General features: G+C 59.6%; 5 non-coding genes across 5 annotated transcripts; 4 read left to right on the forward strand and 1 right to left on the reverse strand.

Moving 5' to 3' along the window:
* The first annotated feature begins 1,095 nt into the window (after window positions 1-1,095).
* Window positions 1,096-1,169, forward strand: TRNAN-GUU (transfer RNA asparagine (anticodon GUU)). The gene has a single exon. It is a non-coding gene; the product is annotated as a tRNA-Asn (tRNA).
* A 1,251-nt stretch (window positions 1,170-2,420) lies between these two features.
* TRNAH-GUG (transfer RNA histidin (anticodon GUG)) lies at window positions 2,421-2,492 on the forward strand. Its single transcript has one exon. It is a non-coding gene; the product is annotated as a tRNA-His (tRNA).
* Window positions 2,493-17,164: 14,672 nt separating this feature from the next.
* TRNAE-CUC (transfer RNA glutamic acid (anticodon CUC)) lies at window positions 17,165-17,236 on the reverse strand. The gene has a single exon. It is a non-coding gene; the product is annotated as a tRNA-Glu (tRNA).
* Window positions 17,237-18,447: 1,211 nt separating this feature from the next.
* TRNAN-GUU (transfer RNA asparagine (anticodon GUU)) lies at window positions 18,448-18,521 on the forward strand. The gene has a single exon. It is a non-coding gene; the product is annotated as a tRNA-Asn (tRNA).
* A 1,251-nt stretch (window positions 18,522-19,772) lies between these two features.
* Window positions 19,773-19,844, forward strand: TRNAH-GUG (transfer RNA histidin (anticodon GUG)). The gene has a single exon. It is a non-coding gene; the product is annotated as a tRNA-His (tRNA).
* The last annotated feature ends 379 nt before the right edge of the window (window positions 19,845-20,223 follow it).

Consider the following 20,223-nt stretch of genomic DNA (forward strand, 5'->3'; position numbering starts at 1 on the left):
GCCCGAGCCTTCCCAGGCAACTCTGCAGGCATTCCTCCTTCTTTCTGAGAACGAGGCCCTCAACCAGAGCCTCTGGGCAGCAGGCACCCTGCAGCGGGAAGGCCCAGGGAGTGCAAGGTGGCGGTCGGCGGGGAGGCTGGTCACCGCTGGACACAGGTTTGCGCCGTGTGCTATTGGCAGCGTGGTTGAGGCAAGGGGGCCCTGGGGGCCCTTTCTGCACAGTCTAATGCCCTTTTGTGCTGCTGAGATGGCCCCGGCTCTAGTCACGACACGCTGCCAGGAGGACACAACCAGTCCAGCTTCATAGCTCCTAACAGCTTGGCAAAAACACCCTCCTGCATTAAATTCAGCTGCAGCTCTCAGAAGTGTGCCTCTGCGGGACAAAACTGCCCGTCTTTCCATGTCAAGCCAAGAGGGCTCACACATTGCTGCGCTCATAGAGCAGCTGGCTCCCTGGGAGGGGAGTCTGTCCTCTGCCAGGGTCAGTCGATGCCCACGCAGAGAGGAAACCACCGTGTGCCTCACTCAAATGCCTGCTCTGAAGCAACCCCTGCGCCAAGCTCTTCTTATTCCGGAAGTCTCTGAGAAACGGTCCGGAGGGCGCTGACAGGGTCCGATGGTGCTGGGGCTCACAGGAAGCCTAGACACCACTCAGCACCTATGGGCAGTGGACCCCAGGTGCTCAGGGCCCATCCAGGAGAGGAGCCTCCAGCTGCTGGCACCACTGCTACACCTTGCTCTGGGCAGGGGTGGCCAGAGGGAGCGGAGCAAATCCCTTGCCCTGAGTCCACCTCAGCCAGGTCAGCAGTGCTGTGTGCGTGGCTACTGTCCTGCCTCCAGCACCAGGAGCAGAGCAGGCGGGCGGGCACGGGAGAGAGCTGCACCCACCAGCTCTCTCTTGACGCACAGCGTGTGGGAAAGCGATGCTGGAAGAGACTGAGAAAAGGCCTCTCCTCAAGCCGCCTCCACCGCGTGGTGCGTGCACGTGCCCTCCAAGGACATGGCCCAAGATCAGGGGCATTGCCAGTCCCTCAGCACCGAGGTGTGTCATGGCACAGACGGGCGCATCACTGAGACAGCCCTTGGTCGGGGGGGGTCTCTGTGGCGCAATGGGCGAGCGCGCTCGGCTGTTAACCGAGAGGCTGGTGGTTCGAGCCCACCCAGGGACGGCCTCCTTTTGGCGGCACACGTGGGCTTGCCGGCAGGGACCCGCTGCCGTGGAAAGTCCCTGAGCAGAAAATCACAGCTGGGCACAAATCACAGCAGCCTGAGACAACAAAGCCCGACAGCACGGGCTTCAAACCCACCTCTCCAAGAAACCGGAGCCAAAATCCAGCTCCTTGCACCACTCACCTATACCCACCAGACTGCAACACTCCTGTCCTGGTGCATGGGTTGGGCTGGGGGAAGTCTGGATTGCCTCTCGCCAGGGGACCGATGCCCCTTCCGGCTGTCCTTGCAGCACAGTGCGAAGCGTGAGCACGCTCTTGCTGCAGGTGGCAGCCAGCAGTGGGAGCGGGCTGCTTTCCGAGGGCAGGCAAGCAGGCTGCGAGGGACATAGCAAGGCCAGTGAGGCAGGGACCTCCCTGGCAGGGCACAGGCCCTCAGCACCCGAGCAAGAAGGGAGAGCTGGTTGAGTGTCAGGAACGAGGGCCAGGCACAGAGCAGTGGTTGCCAGCCAAGTCCAAAGTGCTGAGACGGGTCTGAGGCCAAGCTCTGGAGCCCGGTCAGCCAGGGAAGGGCAGGGTCAGCGAGGTGCATGGCGGCCAGGGCCGGGCATGGCTGCAACGTAGCTCAGGCGAGGAGCAGCTCCCTTCTGCTGAGCCACCTCCGCCACCCAGCGCAGCACTCCTGCAGCTGCAACCTCTCGCCAGGACCTCTCCCAGCAGCAGGAGCAGAGCAAGTGGGGAAAGGACCGTCGCTCTTTGTGGAGGTGCGCCCACAGGCTCACACTGCACCCCAGGGTGCGTGGTGGAGGGGACACTTGAGCAGAAAGAGCCAGGGCTGGGCACGGAGCAGTTCGTATCCCCTGTGCTATGCACCTGCCTTCCCCCCTACACCACCCTCTGTCCAGCTGGCTACGCGGGGCCGCTCTTTGCAGAGTTGTCCTTTCCTCATCGCCAGCCCCTGGACATGCCCCGTAACTTCCTTCAGTCCAGTTCTTTGCCATCCCCAAGAACTGAGACTTCTGAAAAGGTGAATCTAGAGCGTGAGTTTGCCTCCCCTCTCCCAGGGAGGCACATGAGGGCTTGCGCTGTTCGGGTGCTGCTCTGCAAGGACACAGACTCGCATTTTCTGACTTCTCCCTGCTAGCCTGCCGTCACCTGACAGCTCTGGCTGCTCCGCAGGAGGGCAGAAGGCAGGAGGGCAGGAGGCAGGAGGGACAAATGGCCCGAGGAGGAAAGGCAATCACATGGGCAGCTGTGATCGTATAGTGGTTAGTACTCTGCGTTGTGGCCGCAGCAACCTCGGTTCGAATCCGAGTCACAGCAATGGTTTTGCAAAGCCCGCCGGGTGAAAAGGAGAGTTGGAAAAGACACGGGAGGCACCCGCAAGGGTAGGCCAACGGGTTTGTTTCCAAAGATGCCATGGCCTAGGAAGCTCTTCTGTGCTCTCTGTTCCAAACATTCAGTGGGCTCGTGCCTAAAATGATTTCCTGGTTTCTAGTGATCGTGCAGTGTCTTCTGCTGTGGGGCTGCCGTGACAGCTACCCCTGCTTCTGGGAAAGCAGTCAAGCGTCTCCGTTCTCCAGGCCAAGCTTGAGAACTGAGAGACTCTGCCTGGAAAGTGCCCAGCTTTTCACCTTTCCTTTCCCTTGCCCTTGCTCTCCGTGTTGCAGTCAGGGCACTCTCAGCTCCACACACAAACTGCCCTGCAGCCCCAGCCCACCCGCAACTGCCATCCCACGCCATAGAGACCCCCAACACAAGTAGCTCTTCCCTGGGAGAAAGAAGTCACTTTTTTTTTTTCTTCAGGGGGAGTGTGTGACTTTTCTGAGGTTATGCCACCTTGCTGGAAGTCTTAAGTCCTGTTCCGGCCAAGCTGTAAGCTGGCTGTGGGAAAGAAACCCTCCCTGGAAAGGCAGAGCTGCCTTTCTCCCTTGCCTGCTGCAGAGTGAGAGGCGCTGTGAGGCAGCAGCTTTTGCCTGCAGCTCCACCGCAGTGCTCGCGTGTAGAGAGCCAGGAGTGCTTCCTCCTGGCCTGGCTGCAGGGGGAAAGGCTGGCTAGGAAGGCTCTGCCACAGTGAGGCTGGGCAGCTGGTGCTGGGAGAGTGTCCGCCTGGAGGGCAAATGCTGAAGAGCAAAGGAAAATGTTAGCATCTGCGCCCTGAGTGGGGTCTGGATCCTCTGCGGAAGAGAAGGGAGGAGAGCCCAGCTCTGCCTCCGGGGCCCCAAACCGAGTGCTATGCGGGCAGAGCCCAGGTCAAGCCTGGAACGGCCCCGAGCGCTTCTGGTGTTCCAAGGTGTCTGTATTGGCAGGTCCCAGGATGTCTGGCTTGAGACAGATGTCACTGCTAGAAAGCTGCACCGCCCAAGGGAAGAGGAGGCACTGCATGATCAAAAGCCCATGCTCCAGGTGAGGCTTGAACGCACACCCTCAGCATCCCTCCGCTTAGCACTGCTGTATAAGTACTGCGCGCTGGCCCATTGCGCCACTGGAGCACGCTTGGAGAGGCGGACTGGAGCCCACGAGCAACCATTGTTGCCTGCGATCACCATGGCTCTTCAGCATTAACCGGGCACCTCAAGTGCTTTCCTCTTTGTCTCGTCCAGCAAGGAGCAGCCATTGCGTGCCAGGCTTGCAACATTCACCAGGGCACGGAGTGCCAGGGCAAAGTGCCCCTCGGCAGGGTTTAGCTGGCTAGAGGCAGGAAAAGGGAGGCCACAGGCGACCCAGGGCTGGGACAGTGCGGTCGCTGCTGTGGCAGCCCTGTGAGGCCATTGAGTGCATCAGAAAGCCCCCTGTAGTGAAGACAGCTGGGGGAGGGGGCGAGGGGAGGCAGAAGAAGGACACCCGACTGCCACAGGGACCGTGAGTAAGGGCAGACCCAGAGCAGCCAAAGCCATGCTGGGCCAATGGGAGTGGAGGCTGGAGAGGGGCTAAGGCAGCCAAGAAGGACACGGAGAGCAGCAGCAGGGAACACTGGTCCCAAACCACATCTCGTGGGGGAGCCAACGGGCTTCTGGCTTTGCGCTCTGCTCCCGAGGGCATCTGGGCTCTGGCCTAACCCCTGCCTGGCTGTCAGAGTCCAGTAGTCTCTGCAGCAGCATCTTGTAGCTATTCCACACAGGGAGGGTCAAGAGGGACCTCGCGGAGCTCTCAGAGCGAGACGAGACAGAAGGGTCACCGCACCAGAAAAGCCAGCGGGCAGTCCCCCAAAGCAGCAGAACGTCGCCCTTCCAACTCCCCACTGAAAACCAGTTCTTCTCTTTTAAACTGACAAGCACTTTTCTGGAAATCAGGGTCAGCACCACTTCACGAGTTGCATGGCCAGGGAAAGCTGCCAACTAAGCGCACAGGCAGGGCAAAACAGTACTGGCTGAGTACTCAGCTTCTGGACCTCCTTGGCAATTTGTTGGTCCCTGCAGCAGCAAGGCGGTCCAAAGCCTTTGCCTCTTTACTACGCCGAATGTCTGCCAGTGAAGCAGGTGCTTAGTAAGAGGCAGCACTTGCAGGGAGAGTGCAGTGTTTGGAGCATCAGGCGTTACTGGGACAAGGAAGACGACCGAAGAAGAGGCTTCTCCCAGCAACAGACCGAAAGGACACGGCCATCACCCGCTCCTCTGGGAGGATCCACAAAGCCCCTTCCTGTGTTTGATGAAGGGCAGGGAGATGCTGTGTTCCCGGGTCAGAGGAGGCGCATGGACAGGCTTCAAGGAGCCCAGGATTTGAAAAAGGCTGACAGGGCAGTCAAGCAGCTGTGAGCTGCCTGTAGTTTACAAGAAGCTACTAGGTGCTGCTTTGAAAACCTAATTCAAGAAAGCGCTAAAAAAACCAACCGCAGCCATGCGGCAAGAGAGGAGGAAGGTCTAAATGAGGCACGTCCACCTCCAGGCAGCAGGCAGGAGGTGGGTGGTGGGGACACCGTGCGCCCACCAGGACATGAGCACAGCCCTGGGGGGGCCGCCACAAGGAGCAGCCAAGGGCCGACGGAGGCCCAGGGACAAACATGGCCCATCCCAGGTTTGCCTGGCTGGAGAGCACTGCAGCTGCAGAGAAAAGCCAGGCATCTGCACTCCCAGGTTGCCGCACCGCTCTACCCCACAGCAGCTCCTCCTCTGCCCTTAGCCTTTCCCCATACAATCCGGAGAAGGGCTCCAGCTCCTATAGCACCCCTGGGGCTGTGGGCCCATCAGGTGTACGTGTGTCCTGGCCACCATGCTGTGTGAGGGGTGTGTCCGCTGTGCAGTGTCTCTGTGCGTGTGGAGAGCGTGAGCATGTGTGCGGATGCGTGTGCAGTGTCAGGGATGTGTTGGGCTGGTGCATGTGCACTCTGGCGGTGCAGTCCTGGCTGTGTGTGAGGGTCTTGGGGAGTGAGAGGTGTGAGCTCTGAGCGTGTCCTAGGGAGGGTAATGAAGGAAGAAAGGGGCGCGTGTGTGTGCGCGCGCGCTGTCCTTAGAATGAGTGAGGCAGTGGTTTGCTTGCACACCTGCTCTGTGGCACGCGTGTCTCTATGCTGCGGTCTGTGTACGGGCGTTATTCTGTTACGGCGCTACAAAAACTGTGGAGGAGCACATGGGGGGTTTAACAGCTCTTCTGTTCATCTGTCCTGCAGCACTGTCCTTTGTGAGGCACAGGCTGGTTACTCCAGCCGTGAACAAGTACACGCCACTTTTTTTTTCCTTTGGCCCTTGTAGGTGGATTTCAACATCCCCTTTGCTAAGAGCTCCATGGCCGCAATGGAGACAACGCTGACAGCAGCCGAGGGAGCTCCCACGCTGACAGGCCTCCACTTGGCCCTGGAGCTGCAGTGCCTTGGGATTGGTCGCTCTTCAGGCCCAGGCAGGCTTCTGCAGCTAGCAAGATGGCTCAGGACCACGCTTCCAGACTTTCCAGCAATGTTCACACGTCTTCTGCGCAGCCAGCAAGTCCTGGTATCTCTCCCTTTGATCCCGCAGAGCCATCTGCTGCCCAGTGCTAGGGCATTAAAAAGGAACCGTTTGGTTTTAGGCACAGGGAGAAGGGCACGGAAACGCTGCAGGCCTAGGGCAGGGCGGTTCTTCTGGGGTCTGCTTCTGCTGGCATCTCTATGCTTTCTGGAACGGGACAGGGGCCCTAGTGTCCAAGGCAAGGACATGACAAGGTGCCACGTGCCGGTAATCAGCCTGCGGAGGAGTCAGGCGGGGATGGGACTTTGCACCAAGCCGGCCTCGATCCCCACAGGGCAAGGTGTCCGGGTGTGGAGCCTTGGGGAGACAAGGATGGAGCGTGCGGTTTGAAAAGGGAGAGCCAAAACGCTGGAGGAATCCTTTCATCGTCGGCAGCCACAACTTTCTGGTCCCACAGGGAAAGCCCACCGCTGAGTGCCCAACCCCTGCCCCTGGGCTGGAAGGGTGCCTGCTCCCAGGCCACAGCCTGCAAAGCCTGTTGCTCTCCCACGAGGGGTGCCAGGGAAAGACCGGACCCCCTTCCCCTCCCCTCCCCTTGGGTGCTCCTGGGTGTGGAGGGAAGGCCAGTGCAGGGGAAGGGGAAACAGCACCCCCAGCTGGAGAAATTTACCAGAGGAAGTGCTTCTCTTGGGAATTTTGCTGCCGATTCAGCTCTACCCTCTGCTTCCACTCTTCCCGACGCGCTTGGTAAGTCTCCAAGAGTTGCAGGGTGTGGCTTGCTCGTACAGAAAGCTGCCTGCAAGAGCAGGGAAAGTTCCCTCTCCCCTTCTGGCTGAGGCCCTCCTGCCTCTCCCCTCGACCAGCCCCTGCACGCACGCTCCCGCTGGTGGTACCCACAGCCTTCAAGTGGCAATGCAGCTTGGGGCTGCCTGGCACCAGGGTCCAGCCCAGGTCATTGCCATGCCAGGAGAAATCAGGGGACGCCATACCCAGCCCCATGGCTCCCAAGATGGGCTTCCTCACACCTCGGACAGGTGCTGCCACTCCAGTTTTCCAGGCCGGGGCTGGGCCTGGCGCGCACTTACTCTTTGCGCAGCCGCGGCAGCCTCTCTGGCTTCCTCTTCTTCTCCTCAGCTCGGGGCAGGAAGGCAGCAGCGCTCTCCTCTTTCCCAAGCCACGGCACTGGTGAGTGTGGCTGAACCTCGGGCAGCGTTTCCTGATGCCGCCAAGCCTGCATTGGGGCCAGAGGACAAATTTGAGGCTGCTTCTGACCTCCCTCAGGCGCTCTCACCTCTCAGCCCTGGAGAAGCCAGCAACTGCGGGGCCTGTGCGTCCTCCCGCACACTTGCTCTGCTCTGGCCTCAGAAACCCCCATGCCAAGCACTGCCGCAGGCAGGGACCCTGGCCGGGATTCACCACTGTTGCTTGCTGGCTCCATTCTCTCTTGCTGACATCGCTCGTGACAGGGTGAATGAGGGCAAGGAATGACCATTTTTCAGCGCTGCAACCGTGAAATCAAACGCTCCCGTGGGGTTCCACCAGTCAGACCCCAGCACGGAACCACTGAACGGGGTCGGTTGGAGGGGACCTCTGGAGAACTCTCGTCCAAGGCCCCGCTCCAAGCGGGGCCAGTTAGAGCAGGCTGCCCGGGCTGTGTCCACCTGAGGGTTGAATAACTCCAAGGGTAGAAGTCCCACAGCCTCTCTGGGCCCTGTTCCAAACTTTGACCACCCTCATGGTGGAAACGCGCCTCCCAACAGCTAGCCGGAATCTGCCTTTTTGCAACTCTACGTCTTGTGCCTCTCACCCTGTCACTGTGCGCCTCTGAGAAGAGCTGGCTAAGTTACCTCTAGCCTTTCCCCCGGGTAGCTGCAGACAGCAAGGCGATGGACCCTTGAGCCTTCTCTTCTATGGGCTGAACAAACACAGTCCTCTCCACCTCTCCCTTGGACACCAGGTTCTCCAGCCCGCTGGCCAGCTTGGGAGCCTCCGCTGGATTTGCTCCAGCATTCCAGGCCTCTCTTGCATGGTCGAGCCCCACCCTGGACCTAGGGCTGGCTCCAGGTGAGGTCTCCCAAGGGCTGAAGAGAGAGGACTCGTGGCGTCCTTCACTCGGCTGGCTACACTCTTGCAAACACAGCCCCGCCTGTGGTTGGCCTTCTTCCCTGCAAGTTCAAGGGAGGGGGCGACCCAGCCATGCCCCCACCACAGCACATTGCTGCTCCTCCCCTTTGGCTTTTTGCAGCAGCTTCTCCCTGCCAGGCATGGGCAGGCAAGCTTGAAAGACCATGGCCACCTGGCCTGCTCTTTGGGGGGCAGCAGTACCACTCGGACTTGGAGACCTCCACGGCTCCGCTCCTCGGCTTACCTGTTCTGCCCTGTTTGGCTGCCTGCAAACAGGAATTGCAGTCCGAGGTCTGGCTTGACGAGGTTCTTGCTGCTTGCTGTCCTCGTCCACCTCAGAGGAGCTCTCCCGAACTGTTTGCAGCAGGCTGAAAACACACAAGCCGGGTGAGGTTATCGGAGTCCCGGATGAGACCGGTCTCCATCTTGTGCTCACAAGCAGCGGCGTGCCAGCCTCTGCAGCACAAGACAGTGCTGCTGGAGCATTTGGTGTATTTGAGCCCTTGTGATCCCGTCAAGAGTGAGGGAAGAACGCCTCCAGCTGTAGCACTCACATGAGGCCCTACAGGCCCTAAGGAAAGCTCTGGATGCCCAGGTGTGGGCCCTCTCTGGATGGCACGAGGAGAAAACCAGTGCCATTTGCCACGCCCGGAGCCTGCAGAGCCCGCTAGCCGCCTCCTGCTAGGGGCACTAAAGGCCGTGAGGTGGTCAGAAAGACTCTGTTTTGGGGTGAAATGGGAAAAGGGGAGGCTTCTAGTGAATTGAATCCAACCTAAAAACCAGGGAAAACGGACACCGCTCTCTGTTGGTGGGGGAGGATGGTCTGACTTTCACGTTCCTCTGGGAAGTGCTCTCATCTACGCTGCAACCAAATGAGGTCCCTTGAAATGTCTAGCAAAGCAGAACAGCTTTGCTGCAACTTCTCAGCTGCTGCAACACCTCTTGCATCGACATCGGTCGTTGTGACACGAGTTGACAACCTTTCAGAGTTCATACCGACGGCGTGTGCGACGGAAACAACTCCTTCCCAGAATGCCAAAAGCACACGGTCACCGGCATGCTTTGCTCCAAGAGCCTCACCTGGCAGCTGGCTTGTTTGCCCGGGTTTTCCATTCTTTCCCTCCCTTTGAGCTGGCCCCAGATAGCGTGGGCGGAGAAAGCCTTTCTCGAGAAAGGAGGCGCTCAGCAGGAGGACTCCCTGGAAGTAGGAAGGGCGGAGACTCTTCAGCAAGCATCTCTGTGAGCGTTTGAACAAGAAGGACAGGCAGCTGTGCTCCAGCTTTGGATCAAAGAGCCCGATTGCCTCGGAGCTCTGCTCCCGAGCAGGTCTTAGGCCCTGGCTGACACAGAATCCTGTCCAGCTCTTCACTTCTGCAGGGCACCCTTCTGCCCTGGAGTACTGTGGCTGTTCTCCTGCTTTCTCTAGCCCATAGGCTTAAAAAGTGGGGCTTGGCTGGGAGGTGCTGGTGACCTCATGGTACCCTCTCCTTTGGGGCGGCTGCGGGCTGGAGGGCATAGTTCCACACGAGAAGGGGAACAGATTCCTGCACATCTATAAGGCGCTCACATGCACAGACGTGCTCTTCTGGCGCATCCAGCCCAAAGACATGCTTAGGGAGATGCACAGCACAAGGCCTGCAATTACCAGCCTCCACAAGGAAGCCACGTTTTGGCACAGCTTCGCAGCCTGTCGCCACTCATCTCCACGTGGTCTTCCTCCCCACTTTCCAGCGCGCTGCTTCCCTGGGAAAGGTAGACCCCCTCCGCCACTGGCAGCTCAAGGCAGGATTTTGATCCCGCGCAGAGCGCGGAGGGATCTTCCTAAATTCCTAAATGCCGCTGCACAGACAGACTCCTGCAACTAAGGAGCAGCTTGCAAGACACACCAGGGCATGGAGTCCCAGGGCCAAGTGCCCCTCAGCAGTGGCAGCTGCTGCAGTTGGTGCTGCAGGACTGCCCGGAGAGCCCCTTCCAGGAGGAGTCCCCTGAGATCTGCCGTGATGAGTAAACAGAGGCACAAGAGAAGCAGCCTACTCCGCCAGGCATCGCCTTTTCAGCTTGGCTCCAGCCCCGTGCTGCGGAGGCCAAAAGGAAAACAAACACACCTCTCTCACCAGTCAGCTGTGACATTACCTTTTCCCTCAGTCTGCTTGTTACGCGCTCTGTCCTTTGCCTCCCGGCCTTTGGCGGCCTTCCGAGACCCTCTGGGGGAAGAGGCTGGTCTCACAGGCGACTTCTCAGTCTCCGTCCTGGAAACAAGAAAGGCACCAGAGAGAAGCTTGACACCAGAGGCTCGCAGAAACCTGCGACAGGCTTGCCGTCAATCTAGGAAGACCAAGTCATGCAAAGACTTGTTGGCCGCCCTTCAGATGTCACACTGACAGAGTGTACGGAAGAAGCAACCCCTTCGAAGAACTCCAAGAGCACAAGGGCACCCTCAGCCCTTTTCTCCAAGAGCCTCACCTGGCCGACGACTTGCTTCCTTTGCTCTTCCGCCCCTTCTGCTTTTTACGGCCGGCGCCAGATAACGCGGGTGGCACAGGCCTTTCTTGAGAGAGGAGGCACGCAACGGGAGCACTCCCTGGAAGTAGGAAAGGAGAAGGCTCTTCAGCAAGCGTCTTTGTGAGCACTTGGGACAGGCAGATGTGCTCCAGCATCGGATCAAACAGGCTGATCCCCTTGGAGCCACGCTCTCCAAGAGGTCTTGCTCCCTAGGACGTCCTTGGCACACCCTAGCAGCCTGTTGACAGTCATCTCCAGGCAATCTTTCTCCCCACATTCACGTGCCTGGGATCCGTCAGAGAGGTAGACCCCCCCTCCCCTCCCCTCCAGCATAGACACCTCGCCGCCAAACGTCCTAAAGTGCTAAAGTGAAAGAGGAGCTTGCGCTATCCACCAGGGCGCAGCGCCCCGGGGCAAAACTGCCCTTCAGCGGCACCAGCTGCATTTGTTGCTGTTGGGCCACCCTGAGACCTCCTGCCATCCAGAGTCACTTGAGATTTGCTGCGAGGGGTAAATAGAGGCACAAAGAGGCAGTCTACTCTCCCAGGCACCGCATCTTGACCAGGGCTCCAACCACCTACTGCTGAGGACAAAGGGAACACACGCATGAACACACGCACGCATGCACACTCCCTTCTCTCTCACAAGTCAGCTGTGACATGACCTGTTCTGTCCATCTGCCCTTCTTCTTCAGTGCACTTCAGGGATCCCTGGGAGGGAGATTCCGCCTCTTGTTTTTCAGCCGGAAGCGTCAAATCAAATCTGGAAAGGAGAAGACGCCAGGCTGCAGAAAAGGCACCACGCTCCCTTTGCCGCTCGCATTCACAGTCCGTTGCCAGAGAGCTTTGAGAAGGCCTGCCAAGGCCATAGCTTTCCAAAGCAGAGTACGCAACATCCTTGAGAACTCTCATTCTGAGGAACCGGAGAGGCACAGGCCAGACCTCCGCGGCGTGTGCGCACACGAGAGGCCCCACCAGTCTGGGCCAGGGCTTCCCTATCCTAACGCGGAGAAAGTGTACTCCAGGCCTCCTTGCTGCCCCTGGAGACCATCTCGCCTCCCCTCCTCCTATTCACCAAGCAGGAGCTGAGACCTACTCCACAAACGTACTGTGGCAACACGAAGACACTGCCGGGACCCATGCGAAAAGCCACACTTCCTCTTCCTGAAACCACCAGGGGTCTCGTCCCTGGGGCCTGAAACAGAGACAGAGGTACGTGAGAGCGTTCCGGCGACATGACTGCCTTGCTCCTAAAGGCAGCAAATCTTTCTTGTGCTCAGGGCAGATGCTGCCACCGGGACACCCTGAAACAAAGTTTCCTCTCCAAATGCTAGCCCTCAACTAGGAAAGCAGAAGATGCACAGCTCAGAGCTGAGAATGAGGGACCTCACTGCCGGGTGTTTCGCAAGGGCAAGAGTCAAGACAGTCAACGAGGACGCTCCTTCTCTGTTAGTGGAGAAGTCAGGCACAGGAGAAGGCATTCGATTAGCCAGGGTCTCTGCGGGCCGGGTTTTGCCGGTTGGCTTGCTATGAGCCCTCCTGGAAAGAGAACACCTGGCTCGGACCTGGTGTTAGCTCACAGGCTCTCCAAGGATTTGGGTGGTTGCATCCATAGCATGGAAGAGGAGCGAGAGAGACCCAGCCCTTGCTTTGCCTTTGCCCAGTGGGTAAGAACCGGGAGCGCCACACGAGAGAGCTGGGGAAGGGCATTGGGCTGGGATGAGGAGACAGGCTGGGACAGGGTGACCATCCCAAGCAGAGCGTGAATGCAGGCCTGGGGCAGAAAAGAGCCGTTCATGGCAGTGGGACGCCAGGGACACTGGGAAGGGCTGGTCAGTGCAGACGGCCCAGCACTCAACCATGGCTTTCTGCGAGGGGAAGCGCCACAGATACCTGCCTGCGTCGTAGACTCTTTCCCCAGAAACTGCCTGCTTTTGAGCCCGTAAAAGCCTCGCCATTATCATTTCTAGCACAGAGAGTGGGATGCTGGGCCAGCCAGAGCCTTGGCCTAACGCGGGGCAGCTCGTCCTACGTTCGCCTCTGTCGCCCAGACCACTGCGTACGAGAGAAGGACGCTAGAGAGAGTTGGCGTGGCTGGAGACCGTGGCTGCCCCGCTGGCCGGGAAGGTCCTGGCAGGCCAACAGAGATCAGTTCAGTCGTCCTTTGACAGGTGTCCAGAAGAAGTAGGCGTAGCACGGGGAAGTGCTCGACTTACCCCGAGCAGAGCTGCTAGCAGCTTTCCAGTGCCATCCACGGTGAGGAGGAAGTCATCGTAAAATCTCATGGTCACTTCCTGGTCTCGTACGGAGAGAATGCCAATGGCCTTGAAGACAAAGTCCACGGCCTGTCTTTTTGAGATGGCCCGAAAGAACGCCATCACGGTCTCCTGTATGCAGCACTGCACCGTTGTAAAAGGCATGTGGGCACACACGGATAGATCCTCGTACCTCAGAGGGACGATTCTTACGTCACCTAGACAGCAGCAAAGGAGGAACAAAGGCACCTCTGCAGCAGGGCAGCGGGCTCCAATCACAAGGTGACAACACTTTCTGGCAAGACAGCGCTGCCTCAGAGCAGGCTCTTGAATCCTCTGCTACAGCGCCTAGGAGCAGTTTATGGAGTCCCTTCCGGGAAGAGTCAGAGCAGCCTGCAAACTGAGGTGCTCAGGGGGCAGCAGTGATTTTGCCAGTGCAGGAATAAAAAAGGGAAACTAACCATTTGGTAGGACCACGTTACCGGAGGGCAGGACAAGTAGGGCAGACGGGTGCAGGTCCCATGAGAAAGTGCGTGGTACCAGGCCATTGTGACTGTGCCCGCAGCCAGTGCCCTCTGGCTAAGCCTATGCCATGTCAGTAGACGCAAGGAAGAAGCAAAGTGCAAGGACGGCACAGCAGCCCACAGGGTTCTTCTACCCCCCACCCCGACCCCCACCCCCACCCCCACCGCCTCGTAGTCAGCAAATGTCTCCGCTTTTGGGGCCAGCGTCCTATCCCTCCCACGCACCCGGCTGAAGGCATATTACCAGGAAAGGACACCCAGGGAGCCTTTCTGAGCAGTTGCTCCTGGCTGGCCTCTGCAGCATGAACAAGCTGAAGTTGTTCTCAGGCCAGCCGGAGGCATTCAGTCATGTCTTCAGAGCAGTTTGCATGCGCCTCAAGCTCGGCGCAAGGGCAGGCAAAGGTTTTAACGTGTCTTCTTACCAGGAACATCTTCTTGAGCGCACCTGGCCTGGTATTCCTTGGCAACAACCTCCGATATACGGAACATGGGTCTCCGAACAATCGAAAGCTCACCGTTCACGGAGCACTCGTAGTGTTTAAGGACATAGAATATCCCCACTCCTAATACCTTGACACCCTGAGAGCAGCAGCGGGAGAGAAGGAACAAGCATAAGCAGCCTGGAGACGAAAAACGGACCGAGGGCTTGCCCGAGCGTGGGGATGCTGCCCTGGGCCCTGCCCACCCCTAGCATGCAAAGGGCAAGATGGGGCACTAGGGAAAGCACACACTCCAGACCTTTCTTCCCTCTTGCTCCTCTGCTCGCCCCCCAAATCTCTTTGGGAAAGCAACAGCAGAGCCAACATTCCTCCCCTACCTACACTCGGAGGGGTTTCCAACGGCAGGGACCAACCCTGGAACAGGGGCCAGGCTTTGGTTTTTCCATGCTGGCACTGGAGAAGGGAGAAGGCCCAGAAAGTGCCCAGCACTCTCTTCTGCTTTATCGGGACTTCCGTTGTTACCGCCGGTGCCAGAGAAGCTGCTCTGTGGCACATTTGTCCAGGACAGTGTCCTGCGGGGGTGCTCTTTCTCTTTTCAGGGGAGGGAAGCAACGGCACGCCGTGGCACAGGGGTGTCAGGACAAGGCAAACCGTCAGCGTTTCAGGAGGGGAGGACCGAGCCACAAGACCCACCTTGTTCTCTGCCAAGTGCTCTAGAATGTATTCAGAGACGCTGTCCCAAATGGTAACAATCTCTGGAAAGCAAGGGAAAAATCCAAGTCAGCAAGCGCACAACCATTCAGCACCCTGCTCACCAAGGAGGTGACCGGTGCAGGTGAGACGAAACATACCGCCACCCCAATTCCGAACACGCAAGGCGCTCCACGTGGCGGGAGCTGCAGAGCTGAGCTGCGAGGACACCTCTGCCCACTTCTAAGCGAGGCTCCTGTCCTTTCAGGTGGGCATGCCTGAAAGGCATACCCGCCCGCTAGGGAAACGGGGACTAGCTTTCCACGCCAGTGAGAGGACGGTGCCGTGCCCACAGGAGTCGCCCAGGCTCAGGGCAGCCCCAGGTGTCTCCCCTGCAGGAGTCCCGGCTGCCAAACTCACCGCTGGGCCACCAAGGGACGTGCAGACTGGTCTCTCGTGGCACCCACTAGCCCTGTCCAGCCCTGCCCCACAGAGCCCAGCCTTTCCATAGCTCTTCTCCTAGCTGATATGCTCTACAGCAGTCAGGAAATACCTCCTGCAAGCCTTACCGCAGCGGCTGAGATTCCTGAGCGTTGGGAACACGTCTGGCCACAGGTTCTCCATCTTTGCGCCCCCTCACGCTCAATGAGGCCCTGTAGCAGGAGGGTGAGGAGGAAACTTCTCCTCCTCCTCCTTTGCACTTCCCCAGGCAGGCTCCAGCAGTGTTGCGTGGCCTGCCTTCGCCCTCTCGTTGCGCTGCAAAGCAGCTCCTCCAGAGAAGAGCGGTGGCGAGAGCAGCACCCGAAAGCTGGGCTTGCCCAGGCCTCGCAGGGAAGTGCAGGGAGGGGCCCCGTGGCGGGAGGGGAGCTGTGGCTGTGATGCGGCATGTCCCACTGTGACCCCCGCCCGCGTCACCAAGAGGCTGCCAGGCCTCCCGCGACACCCTCCCCCAGACCCTGCCAGGCTTTGCCCACCTCAGCCAAGGGCAGCTGCGCTGGCTGTTTTGGGGTGCTGCCCCCACCCCACGCCGTGGCGCAGCGAGAGCCATGGCGGGGGCGGGGAGGGGGAGCTCACCAGTGTGGTGGCCCCAGATGGGGACGCTGCGCTGCCATTGCTGGCCGCAGGGGCTGTGCTGAGCTCTGCCCTGAAGGAAGGAAGGAAGGGATAAAGGAAGGAAGGAATAAAGAGGAGCCTCGGCAAAGCAAGGGCTGGTGCTGGTTAGGTATACCACAGCCTCTCTGGGTTCTGGAGTCTGGAGTCTGCCTGGGCTCTGGAGTCTGGCTCCGTCTTCTTTACTCCCCCCATCACGTATTTAGACACACTGACAAGAGCCCCTCTGGGCCTTTGCGTCTCCCGCCTAAACAATCCCAGCTCTCTCAGCCTCTGCTCGTGTGACGGATGCTTCAATCCCTCAAGCCTCTCGGAGGCCTTTTGCTGGACTCGCTCCGGCATGGCCATGTCTTTCTTGTACTGGGCCCAGCGCTTGTGGTACAGGTCTCTCGCTGGCACCTGCTGGACGGCTGCTTGACCTTCCCTCATCACGACTCTAGGTGGAACTAGAGCTCCAAGCGCCCTGTGCTCAGGAATGGCTGACAGAGCTCGCTGGAGCCTGTTAGAGCTTGCGAGAGGTCACAGCCTCCTTTGGCTCAAACTGCTGCACCTGTGTGCTGCCTCGGTGAGCTGTGCTCTCAGCAACGGCTACTTCCTTTCCCCCCGGGCACTGTCCAAGAGTCCGCCAGGACCGTCTCCAAACCGTGCCAAAGGCCGTGCGAATGCAAAATCGGGTCTGGGAGCGTTAAGCGCCACCCCTTGTGCACCAACATCTCGCTGCACTGAGGAACACCTGTGCCATGGCTGAGTGTGGGGGGCAGGTGGGCTTGTTTCCAGGGCTTTTTTCAAAGTGACCGGAGTTGTCCAGGACGTAACAGAACCAAGGGCTGGCTCAGGCTGTGACTATCAGCAGGGCCTAAGCACTGGTTGTTATTGCGAGTCCCCTGTGGCGTAGCAGCAGGACGCGACACCTGGGTGCTGTCAGGGCCCTGAGGGCCTCAGTGGCCCTGACCAGCAATGCTCCACACACCCTGCCCATGGGCCCAGGAGCCCATTTCAGCTCCTCCCTGGGCCTTCTGGCCCCGTCTGCACCAGGAAGCATGGGAAGGGTCTCTCATTGGCATGTGCAGAGCAAAGCTTCACTGCAGAGTCGCCTGCTCCTGCCTCTGTGGGACTGGGTAGTGCAGGGATCTTAGGACTGAAAGACAAGGCAGCTCCTGCGGCAGGTGAGTCACGTCCCGCAGACCCAGAGACCTTTTCTCTGTCACCCAGCGCCTCCCAGGAGCCCTAAGGAAAGGGTATTCTGCAAGGGGATTTGGCAGAAGACAGGGCTGCCCTGGAGCTGGCTGCACAGGCAAGCCCAGGATGGCTGTTGTTGCAACAGAGGAAACGCCCTGTTCCTCGTGCCTGCTCAGAGCTCCTGTGCGTCTGATAGGGTCCCCTTCCTTCCACGCTGCCCCCCCCCCAGGTGAAAGGCCTCGCTTGCTGTGGCAATAGGGTTAGCCCTAAGCCTAAGCCTAACCCTAAGCCTTTCCCTGGCTGGGAATCGAACCCAGGCCGCGGCAGTGAGAGTGCCGAATCCTGACCACTAGACCACCAGGGAGGAGAGGCCCAGCCTGCCTGTGCACCCACCGGTGGGCACCAGCCCTGCCCTGCAGGGGACCAACCCCTCCAACCACAGCCCCCCACAGCTGGTCAGGAAGACAAATTGCCGTGGCAGCCCGAGCCTTCCCAGGCAACTCTGCAGGCATTCCTCCTTCTTTCTGAGAACGAGGCCCTCAACCAGAGCCTCTGGGCAGCAGGCACCCTGCAGCGGGAAGGCCCAGGGAGTGCAAGGTGGCGGTCGGCGGGGAGGCTGGTCACCGCTGGACACAGGTTTGCGCCGTGTGCTATTGGCAGCGTGGTTGAGGCAAGGGGGCCCTGGGGGCCCTTTCTGCACGGTCTAATGCCCTTTTGTGCTGCTGAGATGGCCCCGGCTCTAGTCACGACACGCTGCCAGGAGGACACAACCAGTCCAGCTTCATAGCTCCTAACAGCTTGGCAAAAACACCCTCCTGCATTAAATTCAGCTGCAGCTCTCAGAAGTGTGCCTCTGCGGGACAAAACTGCCCGTCTTTCCATGTCAAGCCAAGAGGGCTCACACATTGCTGCGCTCATAGAGCAGCTGGCTCCCTGGGAGGGGAGTCTGTCCTCTGCCAGGGTCAGTCGATGCCCACGCAGAGAGGAAACCACCGTGTGCCTCACTCAAATGCCTGCTCTGAAGCAACCCCTGCGCCAAGCTCTTCTTATTCCGGAAGTCTCTGAGAAACGGTCCGGAGGGCGCTGACAGGGTCCGATGGTGCTGGGGCTCACAGGAAGCCTAGACACCACTCAGCACCTATGGGCAGTGGACCCCAGGTGCTCAGGGCCCATCCAGGAGAGGAGCCTCCAGCTGCTGGCACCACTGCTACACCTTGCTCTGGGCAGGGGTGGCCAGAGGGAGCGGAGCAAATCCCTTGCCCTGAGTCCACCTCAGCCAGGTCAGCAGTGCTGTGTGCGTGGCTACTGTCCTGCCTCCAGCACCAGGAGCAGAGCAGGCGGGCGGGCACGGGAGAGAGCTGCACCCACCAGCTCTCTCTTGACGCACAGCGTGTGGGAAAGCGATGCTGGAAGAGACTGAGAAAAGGCCTCTCCTCAAGCCGCCTCCACCGCGTGGTGCGTGCACGTGCCCTCCAAGGACATGGCCCAAGATCAGGGGCATTGCCAGTCCCTCAGCACCGAGGTGTGTCATGGCACAGACGGGCGCATCACTGAGACAGCCCTTGGTCGGGGGGGGTCTCTGTGGCGCAATGGGCGAGCGCGCTCGGCTGTTAACCGAGAGGCTGGTGGTTCGAGCCCACCCAGGGACGGCCTCCTTTTGGCGGCACACGTGGGCTTGCCGGCAGGGACCCGCTGCCGTGGAAAGTCCCTGAGCAGAAAATCACAGCTGGGCACAAATCACAGCAGCCTGAGACAACAAAGCCCGACAGCACGGGCTTCAAACCCACCTCTCCAAGAAACCGGAGCCAAAATCCAGCTCCTTGCACCACTCACCTATACCCACCAGACTGCAACACTCCTGTCCTGGTGCATGGGTTGGGCTGGGGGAAGTCTGGATTGCCTCTCGCCAGGGGACCGATGCCCCTTCCGGCTGTCCTTGCAGCACAGTGCGAAACGTGAGCACGCTCTTGCTGCAGGTGGCAGCCAGCAGTGGGAGCGGGCTGCTTTCCGAGGGCAGGCAAGCAGGCTGCGAGGGACATAGCAAGGCCAGTGAGGCAGGGACCTCCCTGGCAGGGCACAGGCCCTCAGCACCCGAGCAAGAAGGGAGAGCTGGTTGAGTGTCAGGAACGAGGGCCAGGCACAGAGCAGTGGTTGCCAGCCAAGTCCAAAGTGCTGAGACGGGTCTGAGGCCAAGCTCTGGAGCCCGGTCAGCCAGGGAAGGGCAGGGTCAGCGAGGTGCATGGCGGCCAGGGCCGGGCATGGCTGCAACGTAGCTCAGGCGAGGAGCAGCTCCCTTCTGCTGAGCCACCTCCGCCACCTAGCGCAGCACTCCTGCAGCTGCAACCTCTCGCCAGGACCTCTCCCAGCAGCAGGAGCAGAGCAAGTGGGGAAAGGACCGTCGCTCTTTGTGGAGGTGCGCCCACAGGCTCACACTGCACCCCAGGGTGCGTGGTGGAGGGGACACTTGAGCAGAAAGAGCCAGGGCTGGGCACGGAGCAGTTCGTATCCCCTGTGCTATGCACCTGCCTTCCCCCCTACACCACCCTCTGTCCAGCTGGCTACGCAGGGCCGCTCTTTGCAGAGTTGTCCTTTCCTCATCGCCAGCCCCTGGACATGCCCCGTAACTGCCTTCAGTCCAGTTCTTTGCCATCCCCAAGAACTGAGACTTCTGAAAAGGTGAATCTAGAGCGTGAGTTTGCCTCCCCTCTCCCAGGGAGGCACATGAGGGCTTGCGCTGTTCGGGTGCTGCTCTGCAAGGACACAGACTCGCATTTTCTGACTTCTCCCTGCTAGCCTGCCGTCACCTGACAGCTCTGGCTGCTCCGCAGGAGGGCAGAAGGCAGGAGGGCAGGAGGCAGGAGGGACAAATGGCCCGAGGAGGAAAGGCAATCACATGGGCAGCTGTGATCGTATAGTGGTTAGTACTCTGCGTTGTGGCCGCAGCAACCTCGGTTCGAATCCGAGTCACAGCAATGGTTTTGCAAAGCCCGCCGGGTGAAAAGGAGAGTTGGAAAAGACACGGGAGGCACCTGCAAGGGTGGGCCAAGGGGTTTGTTTCCAAAGATGCCATGGCCTAGGAAGCTCTTCTGTGCTCTCTGTTCCAAACATTCAGTGGGCTCGTGCCTAAAATGATTTCCTGGTTTCTAGTGATCGTGCAGTGTCTTCTGCTGGGGGGCTGCCGTGACAGCTACTCCTGCTTCTGGGAAAGCAGTCAAGCGTCTCCGTTCTCCAGGCCAAGCTTGAGAACTGAGAGACTCTGCCTGGAAAGTGCCCAGCTTTTCACCTTTCCTTTCCCTTGCCCTTGCTCTCCGTGTTGCAGTCAGGGCACTCTCAGCTCCACACACAAACTGC

This window comes from Struthio camelus, chromosome 10, assembly GCF_040807025.1.
Source record: "Struthio camelus isolate bStrCam1 chromosome 10, bStrCam1.hap1, whole genome shotgun sequence".
NCBI classification, from domain to species: Eukaryota; Metazoa; Chordata; class Aves; order Struthioniformes; family Struthionidae; genus Struthio; species Struthio camelus.